Source organism: Scyliorhinus torazame, chromosome 8, assembly GCF_047496885.1.
Source record: "Scyliorhinus torazame isolate Kashiwa2021f chromosome 8, sScyTor2.1, whole genome shotgun sequence".
NCBI classification, from domain to species: domain Eukaryota; kingdom Metazoa; phylum Chordata; class Chondrichthyes; order Carcharhiniformes; family Scyliorhinidae; genus Scyliorhinus; species Scyliorhinus torazame.
In genome coordinates this window covers 158,997,933-159,013,461 of record NC_092714.1, presented here as the reverse complement: position 1 = coordinate 159,013,461, position 15,529 = coordinate 158,997,933, and the positions used below count along the sequence as shown (strand labels likewise).

The following is a 15,529-nucleotide window of genomic DNA, read 5'->3' as shown; positions in this document are numbered from 1 at the left end:
CGGGGGAGGGGCAAGCTGTAAAGCCCCAGATACAGGAACTGATGACTTTTATCAAGGAGGAATTCCATCAGTAGAGGAAAGAAATGCGTGAGGATCGTGCAAAGGCCATTGCAGAAGCTGTGGCACCCCTGAAGAGTACTTTGGAGCGGATGGAGAGGTGTTTGGAGGTGCAGGGGTCGCAGATTCGGGAGATTGAAGGTGTGATCTCGGACCACAGCGATCGTGTGGTGGCTCTGGAGGCGGAGGTGGGGCTCCTAGGTGACCTTTGTAAAACGTTGAGGGCAAAGGTGGAGGAGCAGGAGAATGCTTCGAGAAGGCAGAACCTGCGACTAGTGGGCCTGCCTGAAGGAGTGGAAGGTGTGAGTGCCACGAGGTGCGTCTCGAAGATGCTGGAGGAGCTGGTGGCAGAAGGGGTGCTAGATAAGGCACCTGAAGAGGAGCGAGTGCATAGGTCTCTGAGGCAAAAGCCTCGAGCTGGGGAGCTGCCGCGTGTGATCGTGAGACTCCATAAATTTGTGGAGAAAGAGAAAATTCTACGGTGGGACAGGGAGAAGCGTAGCTGCGACTGGGAGGGAATTAACGTCCAGATTTATCAGGACATCAGAACCGAATTGGCAAAACGGCGGGCAGGTTTCAACAAGGCCAAGGCTGTGCTGTACACCCGGTGGCAGATCAGGTTTTGGGGTGCTCTACCCGGCGAAATTATGGGTGACGTTCGGAGGCCGGGTGTATTGTTTTGAGACCCCAGAAGCGGCCGAAGACTTCATTAAGGAGCATAAACTGGGGGAGAACTAAGTGGACAATGCTTGGGAACCAGGGTGCTGGCACGATGGTCGGGAGCATGTTTGAAGTGGGTGTAGGGATTGGGGGATTTTCACCTTTTTTTGTGGGGGGGTGGTTTCTGTTCAAGGTTGAGATTGTAAGGAGTTGTAGCGGTGAAAAGTATTTGTGGGGATGGATGTTCCCATCCACCCTCCTGTTTTATGGGACTGTTTGTGTTTAACATCTGTTTGTTTGCTTTTGGAGAAGGCTACCTGGAGTTCAGGAGAAGTCCATGTTTGTGTGGGGGAGGGTAAGGCCAGCAGGAGGCCTTCTTCGTGGAGCTGAGGAGTGGAGGGGGAGGGCATTAGGATTTGCCTTTGGGCAGGGGCAGCCACGCTAGCAGGTTATGCTGGTGAACGGAAGTGAGGTGGTGGGGGAGAAGGCCAAGAGGGGTGGCCGGGGGGAGGGGGGAAAGGGGAAAAGCGGGGGTGGAGGGGTGGTTCTGCGACGCGGCAGGGGGTGAGAGATGACATGGTCAAGGGCGAAGAAAGGGGCCATCTGGGATGGGCTAGGTACAGAGTGAAATTAAAGGGGCAGGAGTTAAGTGGGGAAGATGACAGACGGTCGAGAGGATTGGAGGCGCAAGCCTCCGGTAAGGTTGGTAACGTGGAGCGTCCGGGGACTGAATGGGCCGGTTAAAAGGTCGCGGGTGTTCGCGCACCTCAGGAGCTTGCAAGCGGGAGTCATCTTATTGCAGGAGACACACCTCTGTGTGAAGGACCAGGTTAGGTTAAGGAAGGGGTGGGTTGGGCAGGTTTTTCACTTGGGGTTGGATTCGAAATCAAGGGGTGTGGCGATTTTAATGAGCTAAAAAATTGGATTCGTGAGTGCGAAGGAGGTGAGGGGTCCGGGTGGGAGACATGTGATTGTGAGTGGGGTATTGGAAGGGGCAACCGGTAGTGTTGGTAAATGTGTATGCCCCAAATTGGGATGATGTGGGTTTTATGAGGGGGTTGCTGGCAGCTATCCCGGATTTGGCCACGTACCAGTTGATCCTGGGAGGAGATTTAAACTGTGTCCTGGAGCCGAGGGTGGATAGATCGAGCTCCAGGTCGATGGGTAGGGTACGAATGACAAGGGAGCTGGGGGGGTTTACGGAGAGGATGGGTATGGTGGATCCATGGCGCTTTCAGAACCCAGGGGGAAGGGAGTATTCCTTCTTTTCGCACGTCTATAAGGTGTATTTGAGGATTGATTACTTTGCAGTGAGTCGGGAGATTTTGGTTGGGGTGGAGGGGGCAGAGTATGCGGGGATAGTTATCTCGGACCATGCACCCCACTGGCTGGATATTCGGTTCAGTACGGGACGAGAGCAGAGGCCGGGGTGGAGGTTTGACTCTGGGTTGATGGCAGATGGAGGTTTTTGTGATGAGGTGCGGTTGGCGATTAGGGATTATGTGGAGTTCAATCAGAATGGGGAGGTGTCGGCGGGCATTTTTTGGGAAGCACTGAAGGCAGTGGTCCGGGGAGAAATTATCTCATTTACGGTTTGTGCGAATAAGGAAAGGAGGGCGGAACATGATCATCGAGTGAGCGAGATAGTGGAGGTGGACAGGGAATATTCGAGGGTGCCCACCGTGGAGGGATAGGCGAGGAGGAAAATGTTGCAGGGGCAATTTGACAGGCTGACAACAGGGAGGGCGGTAGGGCAACTGCGTAGGGCAAGAGGGGTGCAGTATGAGTATGGGGAGAAGGCGAGCCGCATGCTGGCGCACCAGTTGCGGAGGCAGGCTGCATCCAGGGAACTATTGAAGATCCGGACTGGGTCTGGGGATGTGGTGTCAGAGCCAGGGAAGATAAATGAGGCTTTTAGAGAGTATTACCAGGGACTTTATGAGGCAGTCCCAGGAGAGGAGGGGTACATGGGGTGGTTTCTGGACAAGCTGGAATTTCCCCAGGTGGAGGAAGCAAAGAGCAGGCATTAGAGGAGCCCCTGGGGCTGAGGGAGGTGCTGGATAGTATCAGGGGTATGAAGTCGGGGAAGGCCCCTGGGCCGGATGGGTACCCGGCAGAATTTTATGAGGAATTTGCAGCGGACCTGGCACCACATCTGTTGGGGGCGTTTAATGAAGTACTGGAGAAGGGGGAGTTGGCGGAGACGATGAAGCAGGCAGTAATCACACTAATCCCCCAAAAAACGGAATGGTCCGGTGGAATGTGGGTAGTATAGACCCACATCACTATTGAACACAGATGTGAAAGTATTGGCTAAGTTGTTGGCGGGGAGGATGGAGGATTGTGTCCCGGGGGTGGTTACAGAAGATCAAACCGGCTTCGTGAAGGGCAGGCAGCTCGCGAGTAATATAAGACGGCTGTTGAATGTGGTGATGAATCCGTCGAGAGTTCTGGTACCGGAGGTGGTGGTGTCCATGGACGCGGACAAAGCATTTGACCGGGTGGAAAGGCGGTACTTGTTTGAAGGTTTGGGTTTGGGCCGAGATTTGTGGCATGGGTGCGGTTGCTGTATGTGGTGCCAAGAGCGAGGGTGAGGACGAATTATATGAGCTCACAAAGCTTTGACTTACTCGGGTACGAGGCAGGGGTGCCCGCTGTCACCGCTGCTGTTTGCGCTGGCCATAGAACCATTGGCGATGGCTCTCAGGGGGCTGTCAGAGTGGCAGGGGATAATGAGGGGGCAGAGGGAGTATCGGGTGTCGCTCTATGCCGATGACCTCTTACTGTATGTTTCGGATCTGTTGGAGAGTATGGGAAGGATTATGGGCCTGTTGGGAAGGTTTGGAGGGTTCTCGGGATACAAGCTGAATGTAGGGATAAGCGAGGTATTCCCGGTGAATGAGCTGGCACAGCGGGCTAATTTCGGGGGGATGCCATTTACGGTAGCGAGGGTTAGGTTTAGGTACTTGGCGATTCAGGTAGCGAGGAATGGACGGGGCTCCATAAGTGGATCTTAGCGAAGCTGGTGGGGGAGGCCAGGGAGGATCTTAAGAGGTGGGACACACTGTACTTAACATTGGCGGGGAGGGTCGAAGTGGTGAAAATGAATATTCTGCCAAGGTTCTTGTTTATCTTTCAGGCTCTCCCGATCTTCATACCAAAGACCTTTTTTCGGAAAGTGGACACAATCATCTCTGACTTTGTATGGGTGGGGAAGGTGCCGAGGGTGGGGAGGACCCTGCTACAGAGCCAGAGGCAGCAGGGGGGTTGGCGTTGCCAAACTTGTTTCATTATTTTTGGGCGGCGAATGTGGACAAGTTGCGGCAGTGGTGGGAAGGAGAAAGGGTAGAGTGGGTTAGGATGGAGAAAGAATCTTGTGAGGGGTCTAGTTTGAGGGCTATGGTGACGGCAGCATTGCCAATGGCTCCGAGTAGGTATTCAGGGAGCCCAGTGGTGCAGTCCACGATGAAGATATGGAATCAGCTGAGGAGGCATTTTAGGGTGGAAGGGATGTCGGAGCTAACGCCGCTGTGCGAGAATCATGTGTTTGAGCCCGGAGGGATGGATAGTGTATACAGGAGGTGGAGGGAAGTGGGGCTGGTCAAGGTGAGGGATTTGTATTTGGAGGAAGAGTTCGCCAGTCTGGAGGAGCTAAGGGGGAGGATAGAGCTGCCGACGGGTAGTGAGTTCAGGTATCTACAGGTTAGGGACTTTGCACGAAAGGTCTGGAAGGGGTTCCCTAGATTGCTGGGATACATCCTGCTGGAGCGACTGCTGCTTCCGGATGTGGAAGGGGAGGGAAGAATTGGGGATACATATAAGTGGCCGGGGGAGCAGGGAGGCGAGTGGGTGGTGAAGATCATTGAGAAATGGGAAGCGGAGTTGGGAATGGAGATCAATTGGGGAATATGGAGTGAGGCACTGCGAAGGGTAAATCGGACCTCCTTTTGTGCAAGGATGAGCCTGATACAGTTTAAGGTGGTGCACAGGGTGCATATGACTCGGGCGAGAATGGGTGGGTTCTTTCAGGGGGTAGCAGATGAGTGCGAGAGGTGTGGGCGGGGGTCAGCAAACCATGCACACGTTTTGGGGTTGTGAAAAATTGGGAAGGTTCTGGCGGGAGTGTTCACGGTCTTAGCCAGGATAGTGGAGGAGGGAGTGGACCCAGATCCTTTGGTGGCGATATTTGGGGTTTCAGAGAAGCCGGAGCTCACGGAGAGGAGGAAGGCGGATGTCCTGGCCTTCGCCTCTCTGATTGCATGGCGGCGAATTTTGCTCTAGTGGCGGTCGGCATCGCCACCGGGGGTAGCAGCATGTTTGGGTGACCTGTACAACTTCCTGCGGTTAGAGAAGATAAAGTACAAGTTAAGGGGCTCAGCAGGGGAGTTTGAGAAAAGGTGGGGGATGTTTGTGACCGTGTTTGAGGAGCTGTTCGTCGCAGGGGGGGGCGATGAAAAAGGAGTAAAATCTGTCCAAACTGTATAGTTGATTGTTTCCCGGGGTGTTTATTTGCTGTAACCGACTTTGGTACAAGTTGAATAAAATGTGTTTAACAAAAGAAAGAGAAACATAGTAGAAAAATGGTTTTAGGAAAATTAATGGGATTGATAAATCGCCAGGGCCTGATAATCTTCCTTTTAAGGAAGTAGGCCCAGAAATAGTAGATCCATTGGCGGTCATTTTCCAAAGTTGTTTTGATTCTGAAATGGTTCCGACAGATTGGAGAGTAGCTAATATAACCCACTATTGAAAAAGGGAGGTAGAGAGAAAACCGGGTACCATAGACCAGTGAGCCTAACGTAGGTAGTAGGGAAGTTGCCAAAGTCAACTGTCAAGGATTTCATAGCACAGCATTTGGAAAGTAGCGGTATAATCAGACGCAGTCAGCATGGATGTATGAAAAGGAAATCATGCTTGACAAATCTACTGGAATTCTTTGAGGATGCAACAAATAGAGTTCACAGAATACTACAGTGCAGAAGAGGCCCTTCAGCCCATTGAGTCTGCACCGACGCACGAAAGGCCCCTGCTCACCTAATCCCATTTGCCAGCACTTGGCCCATAGCCTTGAATATTATGGCGTGCCAGGTACTCATCCAGATACTTTTTAAAGGATGTGAGGCATCCCGCCTATACCACTCTCTCAGGCTGTGAATTCTAGACCGTCACCACTCTGGGTAAAAAGTGTTTCCTCAAATGCCCCCTAAACCTCCCACCGCTCACTTTGAACTTGTGTCCCCTCGTAACTGATCCTTCAGTGAGGGGACCAGCTGCTCCTTACCCACCCTGTTCATGCCCCTTATAATCTTGTACACCTCGATCAGGTCGTCCCTCAGCTTTTTCTGCTCCAGAGGAAACAACCTAAGCCTATCCAACCTCTCTTTATAAGTTAAATGTTCCATCGCAGGCAACATTCTGGTTGTCATGTGAGAGTACCTTTAAGAAATGGGTGTTTATAAATTGGTATGTATACAAGTATCTGTAGTGAGAGTACCTTTAAGAAATGAGTGTTTACTACTGCAGTGATGTCAGAGAGTGGGTGGAGCTGGGCTGTCTTGTCAGCTTTTTACTTTCGTTTTAGGCGTTTGCTGCAGGGCTTGTTTTAGTTTCGTTTTCAGTGTTGGAGCTGAAGCCAGACAGAGCAGGTGTACTGTTGATCTCTCTGCCATGAAAAGACTATCTCTTGATCATTTGGTGAATTCAGAATTATAAATGTTCTCAGTAGTGAATGTAAACCGAATGTGCTTCTGGGAAAAGGTGTTTTAATCTTATGGATGTTAAAAGGAAAGCTTTAAGAATTACTTAGTGTTGTATTCTTTGGGGGTTGTATTTGAATGAATGATTGCTAAGATGTTCACTATGTTTTAAAAAGGTTAACTTGAGTTCATAGAATAAACATTGCTTTGCTTTAAAAAATACTTCTCCATTTCTGCTGTACCACACCTGTAGAGTGGGCAGTGTGCTCCCCATACCACAATCTAGTAAAAGTTGTGGGTCAGGTGAACTCCATGATACACTTTGGGGTTCTCTAAACCCTGGCCCATAACAGGTGGATCATCTCTGCACCCCCTCCAGTGGAATCACCACTATAACGTGGCGACCAGAACTGCACAGTACTCCAGCTGTGGCCTCACCAAAGTTCTACACAGCTCCACCATGACCTCCCTGCTTTTGTAATCTCTGCCCAGATTTGAGAAAAGCGAGTGTCCCATATGCCGTTTTCACCACCCTATTAACCTGTGGGCAGCACGGTAGCACAAGTGGCTAGCACTGTGGCTTCACAGCACCAGGGTCCCAGGTTCAATTCCCTGCTGGGTCACTGTCTGTGTGGCGTCTGCATGTTCTCCTCATGCCTGCTTGGGTTTCCTCCGGGTGCACCCACAGTCCAAAGACGTGCAGGTTAGGTGGATTGGCCATGATAAATTGCCCTTGGTGTCCAAAAAGGTTAGGAGGGGTTATTGGGTTACGGGGATAGGGTGGAAGTGAGGGCTTAATGTGGGTCGGTGCAGACTCGATGGGCCAAATGGCCTCCTTCTGCACTGTATGTTCTGTGTTCTGCTTTCAGAGATCTATGGGCAAAAGCGCCATTGCATTTACTGGCATTAAATTCCATCTGCCACTTAGCTTCCCATTTGACCATCCCATCTATATCTTTCTATAACCCAAGACACTCAACCTCACTGTTAACTACCTGACCAATCTTTGTGTCACCCTCAAACTACTGATTCATAGTCATAGAGCATAGTCATCAATGTAATTTATATAAATGAGAAACAATAGGGGACCCAGCACAGATTCCTGTGGTACGCCACTGGTCACTAGTTTCCAGACACTAAAGCCGCCGTCTATCATCACCCTCTGTCTCCTACAGCTCAGCCAATTGTGAATCCATCTTACCAAATCACCCTGTATCCAATGTGCATTTGCCTTCTTAATACATCTCCCATGTGTGACCTTGTCAGATGTTTTGGTGAAATTCATGTAAACTACATCAACTGCACTACCCTCATCTGCATACTTGGTTACCCGCTCAAAAAATTCAATAAAATTTGTTAGGCATGCCCGCCCTCTGACAAAGCCATGCTTTCTATCCCTGACCAAACCTTGCCTCTCCAAATGGAGATAGATTCTCTCCTTCAGAATATTCTCTGGTAGTTTCCCAACCACTGACGTGAGACTCACTGTTCCCTGGCTTGTCTCTACTAACTTTCTTAAATAGTGGGACCACATTAGCTGTTCCCCAGTCCTCTGGCACCTCCCCTGTGGCCAGAGAGGGATTAAAACTTTGTGTCAGAATCCCGGAAATCTCCTCCCTCACCTCCCATAGCAGCCTGGGGCACATTTCATCTGGACCTGGAGATTTGCCCATTTTTAAGCCCGCCAATACCATGTCACTCCCTATGATAATTTGCTCAAGAACCTCACAATTCTCTGTCCCCGATTTCCATAAGTACCTCCTCATTTTCTTGGGTGAAGACAGACAGATGTGAAATTTTTGTTCAACACCCTACCAATGTTCTCTGGCTCCACCCACAGATTTCCCTCTTGGTAGTTAATGGGCCCTACTCTTTCCATGCTTATTCTCTTCCCATTGATATACTTACAGAATATCTTGGGAGTTTTCCTACTTTTACCAGGCAAAGCTTTCTCGTATCCCATTCTTTGCTCACCTAACTGATTTCTTAAGCTCCATCCTGCATTTTCTGTACTCCACTAATGCCTCTGCAGACTTGCTCCCCTTATACTTGTTAAAATCCTCTCTTTTCCTTCCCATCGTATTCTGGATGTCTCTGGTCATCCATGATTCCCTGGGTTTGTCACACCTTTCTATTACCTTAGAGGGAAATATTGGGCCTGTACCCTTGCCATTTCATCTTTGAATTCTCTTCTCTGGATTTCGCCACAGGTAACACTTTCCAGTCTACCTTGGCCAGATCCTGCCTTATTTTGTTAAAGTCTACTCTTTCCCCCCCCCCCCCCCAATCCAACATCCTTTTTTGCAACTTGTCTATTTCTTTGTCCATAGCACATTTAAATTGAACCATGTTGTGATAACTATCACTAAAATTCTCCCCCACCAACACACCACCCACCTGTCCGGCTTCATTTCCCAGAATTAGGTCCACCGCTGCTCCATCCCTTATTGGATCCTCCACATATTGAGCTAAAAAGTTCCCTTGCATAAATTTTAAGAACCCTACTCCATCTAAGCCCTTAACATGATGGCTATCCCAATTCACTTTGGGAAAGTTGAAATCACCTAATATAATTACCGTCATTATTTTTACACCCCTCCACGAATTGCGCACATATTTGCTCCTCAATATCCCGCTGACTATCTGGGAGGTTATAATAAACACCTAGTAACGTATCTGTCCGTTTTTTACTCCTGAGCTCTACCCACAAAGCATCATGTAATGCCAGATGAAGATATCCCTCCTTACTGCAGTAACTGCCTCCTTAACTATTAATGCAATGCCTCCTCCTCTTTTACCCCCTTTTTTGACTTGCCTGAAGATTCTATATCCTGGGATGTTGAGCTGCCAATCCTGTTGACCAAGGAGGCCTGGTGGATGCGGTTTATTTAGACTTTCAGAAGGCTTTCAACAAGGTCTCACATAGCAGATTACGATGTAAAGTTAAAGCACAAGGGATTGCAGGTAGAGTCTTGAGATGGATAGAAAGCGGGTTAGCATACAGGAAGCAAAAAGTTGGAATAAATGGATCTTTTTGTGATTGGCAGGCAGTGACGCATGGGTTGCTGTAGAGATCTGTGCTAGGACCCCAACTTTTCACATTATATATTAATGATTTGGACGAGGGAACTAAGTGGTGTATTGGATGTGTTGTCACGTATACCGAGGTACAGTGAAAAGTATTGTTCTGCGTGCAGCTCAAACGTACATGAAAAAAACCCATAATAGGGCAAATATAAAATGCACAATGTAAATGCATAGACACAGGCATCGGGTGAAGATGTGTGAAGAGATCAGATCAGTCCATGAGTCCCAGTCCATAAGAGGGTCGTTTAGGAGTCTGGTAACAGCGGGGAAGAAGCTGTTTTTGAATCTGTTTGTGCGTGTTGTGAGACTTTCTTACCTCCTGCCCAATGGAAGAAGTGAGTAAGCTGGGTGGGAGGGGTCTTTGATTATGCTGCCCGCTTTCCCCAGGCAGCGGGAAGTGTAGATAGAGTCGATGGATGGGAGGCAGGTCCGTGTGATGGACTGGACTGTGTTCACGACTCTGAAGTTTCTTGCGGTCTTGGGCCGAGCAGTTGCCAAACCAGGCTGTGATGCAGCCCGATAGGATGCTTTCTATAGCGCACCTGTAAAAGTTGGTAAGAGCTTAGTGTGAACATGCAGAATTTCCTTAGTTTCCTGAGGAAGTATAGGCGCTGTTGTGCTTTCTTGGTCATAGCGTCGACGTGGGTGGACCAGGACAGATGTTTGGTGATGTGCACACCTGGGAATTTGAAGCTGTCCACCATCTCCACCTTGGCCCCGTTGATGCAGACAGAGGTGTGTACAGTACTTTGCTTCCTGAAGTCAATGACCAGCTCTTTAGTTTTGCTGACATTGAGGGAGAGATTGTTGTCGTTACACCACTCCACTAGGTTCTCTATCTCCCTCCTGTATTCTGACTCATCGTTGTTTGAGATCCAACCTACTACGGTCGTGTCGGCAGCAAACTTGTAGATTTTGCCACGCGGCCATATGTGTGGGCATAGGGAGTACATTAAGGGGCTAAGTACACAGCCTTGCGGGGCCCTGGTACTGAGAACTATCGTGGATGAGGTATTGTTTATCCTTGCTGATTGTGGTCTGTGGGTCAGGAAGTCGAGGATCCAGTTGCAGAGTGAGGAGCCAAATCTGAGGTTTTGGAGCTTTGATATGAGCTTGGCTGGGATTGTGGTGTTGAAGGCAGAGCTGTAGTCAATAAATAGGAGTCTGATGTTGGAGTCCTTGTTGCCGAGATGCTCCTGTCATCACAGGCCAGGGAGATGGCACCTGCTGTGGACCGGTTGCGGCGGTGTGCGAATTGCAGTGGATCTAGGCATTCTGGGAGAATGGAGTTGATGTACCTCATGACCAACCTCTCGAATCACTTCATTACATTCGATGTCAGGGGCAGAGTGGTCTACCCCTACTCCTAATTCTTATGATTTTTAAAAAAAAGTATTTTCTTCCAAACATATTTAAAAGTACAAAAACAATAAATGAAAAAACATCTCCACTCCTCACAGTTCAGTTTGTGCACGTTTTTCCCTCTTTTCCCCCCACCGCCGTAATGAACAAATCCTCAAACATGGTAATCATCTCAAAGCCCTTCACTGATCCCCTCAATTCGAACTTGATCTTTTCCAGCCAGAGAAAGTCGTGCTGATCCCCCAGCCAGGCCGCCACCCCCGGTGGCATTGACAACTGCCATTACAACAGAATCCTTCACCAGGCAACAAGAGAGGCAAAGGCCACAATGTTGGCCTTCCTCCCCTCCATCAGCTCCGGAATTTCCATTGCCCCAAAAATCGGCACCATAGGGTCCTGCCCAGCCTATACCCCACAATCTTTGATAGCATTCCAAACATACCTTCCTAATATCTCTCCAATTTCTCGCAGCCCCAGAACATATGCGCGTGATTTGCTGGTCCTCGCCCACACTCGTCTGCCACCCCTGGAAGAATCTACTCATTCTCGCCGAGTCATATAGAATTTACAATGCAGAAGGAGGCCATTCGGCACATCGAGTATGCACTGGTGTTTGGAAAGAGCACCCTGCTTAAGCCCATGTCTCTCTCTCTCTCTCTCTCTCTCTCTCTCTCTCTTTTCCACCCCCCCCACATAACCCAGTAACCCCACCTGACTTTTTAGACACGAAGGGCCAGTCCACCTAACCTGTATATCTTTGGACTGTGGGAGGAAGCCGGAGCACCCAGAGGAAATCCACACAAACACGGGGATAACGTGCAAGCTCTACACAATCACCCGAGGCCTGAATTGAACCTGGCACCCTGGAGCTGTGAGGCAGCAGTCCTAACCACTGTGTTACCGTGCCACCCATATGATAGATACTTGAGGATGTTTCCATTTATGGGAGACTAGAATCAAGGGGACATAGATTTAAGAATAAGAGGTCTTCTGTTTAAGATGGCAATGGTGAGGAACGTTTTCTCTCAGAAGCAAAATGAATGTTAGGACGCGAGAATGTACGGAGGACCAGAAGAACCTTGGGTAGAACGGTACTTCCTATTGTAAGTGGAAGCTTGTCACTGCCTATAGGGTTGTTCTCAGTCCTGAACTTTCTTTTAGTCCCCATATGTACCCAATGCACCACCTTAAACTGAATCAAACTCATACTTGCGCACGAGGAGGTCAGATTCACCCTGCGCATTATCTCTCTCCACACTTCCCATCCTACCTCTCTCTCTTTCCACCCCCCACCCAGCTCATCTTCCCATTTTTTCTTGATCCTCACCACCTGCACTCCCCTATGCTCCCCCAGCCACCCATATATATCTCCAATCCTACCCTCCCTTTCCACATGCAGGAGCAGCAACAGCGCCAACAGGGTATACGTCAGCAGCTTGCGAAACCCCCTCCATCCCTTCTGCGCAAAGTCGTTACTTGCATATACCTGAACTCGCTTCCCTTCGGCAGCTCCACCCTCTCCCGCAGCTCTTCCAGACTTGCAAATCTCTCCTCCAGATATAAATCCCTTGCCCTCACCAGCCCCACCTCTCTCCACCTCCTGTACATGCCATCCGTCTCCCCCAGCTTAAACCTCACTCTTCCCGACATTCAGCTTGTAGCTCGAGACGGCACTGAGCCCCTCTAGTATGTCCATAATTCTCCCCATACTCTCTAATGGGTCCGATATGAACAACAGTAGGTCATCTGCGTACAGCGACCCCTGGTGTTCCTTATTCCCCCATACAATTCCCTGCCACTCTACCGCCAAGGGCTTTATCGCCAGCGCGAACAACACAACAACAGCAGGCACCCCTGCCTCGTTCCCCTGTGCAACCCGAAGCTCTGTGAACTCATCTCGTTTGTCCGTACACTTGCCACCGGGGTCACATCCAACAGATGCACCCACCCCACAAACTTCAGACCAAACCCAGACTTTCCCAGAATCTCAAACAGATACCGCCACTCCACCCAGTCGATAACCTTCTCTGTGTCCATAGAGACCACTACCTCCGGTACCCGACCCTTTGACGGGTCATGATCACGTTTAATAATGTTACTGGAAAGCTGCCTGCCCTTTACGAAATCCGTTTGGTCCTCAGCGAGCACCCCTGGAATGCATCCTTCCATCCTCCCCGCCACTAACTTGGCCAACACTTTCACATACGTGTTTAATTGTGATATGGGCCTATGTGACCCAAACTCCAACAGGTTCCCCCCTCTTCTTTGGGATTAGAGTGATCGACGCTTGGGTCAGTGTCTCCGGTAACTCCCCCTTCTCCAGCACCTCCCTAAACATCCCCAGTAAATGTGGTGCCAACTCCGTCGTGAACTTATAAAACTCCGCCGGGTAGCCGTCCAGCTTTGGGGCCTTCCCCGACTTCATCCCTGTAGGATCTCTTATTCTATCTTCCAATAAGAGTCAATTGTCCAGTTGATTGGAGGTGTCCAAAATACAACTTTATTGCTAAGTATTCACTTCAACACGCTTGCATAAGAAGAAAATCAAAACTTAAAAACGAAATCTCAAACAATACATGAGTTGGTCAAATACATGGCAAAGAGTTCATTAATCATAAAAGCACAAAGAAATCACTTCACCCTAAACAAATTAAATGATTTAAGATTTTGGGAAAGCAGGAACTCGGAAACGAGTCCTTGACCACGAGGTCTTACTCTGAAGGGAATCCTTAGAATCATAGAATCATTGAAGTTTACAGCATGGAAACAGGCTCTTCGGCCCAACCAGTCCATGCCGCCCAGTTTTTACCATTAAGCTAGTCCCAGTTGCCTGCACTTGGCCCATAACCCTCTATACCCATCTTACCCATGTAACTATCTAAATGCTTTTTAAAAGACACAATTGTACCCGCCTCTACTACTACCTCTGGCAGCCCATTCCAGACACTCACTACCCTCTGAGTGAAGAAATTGCCCCTCTGGGCCCTTCTGAATCTCTCCCCTCTCACCTTAAACCTATGCCCTCTAGTTTTAGACTCCCCTACCTTTGGGAAAAGATGTTGACTATCTACCTTATCTATGGCCCTCATTATTTTATAGACCTCTATAAGATCACCCCTAAGCCTCCTACGCTCCAGGGAAAAAAGTCCCAGTCTATCCAGCCTCTCCTTATAACTCGAACCACCAAGTCCCGGTAACATCCTAGTAAATCTTTTCTGCACTCTTTCTAGTTTAATAATATCCTTTCTATAATAGGGTGACCAGAACTGCACACAGTATTCCAAGTGTGGCCGTACCAATGTCTTGTACAACTTCAACAAGACGTCCCAACTCCTGTATTCAATGTTCTGACCAATGAAACCTTATCCATGGTCTAGTCTCTCATTTTCTCTCATTGGTTTTGAATTCTCAGCTGAGACCTCCTGATTCATTCAAATAGATATCTGTTACTTAGAGGACAATTTATGAATTAAACATTGGCTGTTGCTTAAGATTGACTGGTATCCATCAGGAATAATTCAGTGTCTATGTGCGCCGCCTGACGAGAATGGGATTATCACGCCAAGGCTATCCATCAACCTTGCTATAATTGATATATTCCTTGATACATTCTTATTACTAAATGCACTGGAATACAATGGTCTATTCGTTATATGAAACATTCGTTGAAACAATGTCTGCATTTCTGCAGACGTGACCCTTAAGTTCAATAGTTTATTCATTATCTGAAAAAAATGACTATCTTTTCACAGCCGTGTCGTTTTGAATAATTCCATTCCCTAGCTGTGCACTCGATAGGTTCCGAAAGACATCCATAAACCAATCCCTTCTATGCTATCCATCACCTCTCTCGGCCCTATTGGTTCCCCTAGAGCCTGCATCCTATCCTCATCCAGGGAATTCCAGCTCATCCAAAACCACCCCATAACCCCTTCCTCACCCCCGGATCAGCCCTGTATAACTTCTCGTAATACTCCCTGAATGCCTCGTTAATCTTCCCCGACTCAGACACTACCTCCCTCTTCTGTCTGTACCCTCAGAATTTCCCTGGACACGACCTGCCTCTATAGTTGATGAGATAGAATGCGGCTCACCTTCTCTCCATGTTCATTCTCTACATTCCCGCCCACCCCTCCCCGTTCAGTCCCAGTACATTCCTTGTTACCAACCTTACCGGAAGCTTGCACCTTCATTCCCCTCTGCCGTCCACCATCACCCCCTTCCAATTCTACCTCCTTTGATTTTTCCCTAAACCGGGCCCAGATGGCCCCCTTCGCTACCCATTCTCCAACACTGCCACATCGCATCCCCTCCCCCGCCCCCACTTGGCCATCCCCCGCAGTCATCTCTTCCACCTCACTTCCGTTCGGCAGCATTACCTGCCCTCCCTTTACCCCATTACTCCATTACCCCACCCTCCCCACGCAAACAAAGACAGATCCAAAACCGCAGGTCACCCCTTCCATTAGTCTCCTCTGGGGTTTCAAAGTAGTACTTCCAGCCTTCAAATGTCACCCAAAGTTTCGCCGGTACAGAACTGCTTTGGCCTTGTTGAACCCGGCACGCCTTTTCGCCAATGTCCTGATAGATTTGGACCCTGATCCCCTCCCATTCGTTGTTCCGCTTCTCCTTGCCCCACCACAGGATTTTCTCCTCCACAAACTTCT

The 15,529-nt window shown here is 49.0% G+C and overlaps 1 protein-coding gene across 3 annotated transcripts in view; it reads left to right on the top strand.

Annotated features, from left to right (window-relative positions):
* LOC140428224 (cullin-4A-like) overlaps positions 1-15,529 on the top strand; it is a 195,504-nt gene that overhangs the window by 94,772 nt on the left and 85,203 nt on the right. The gene's annotated exons all lie outside the window — the stretch shown is intronic.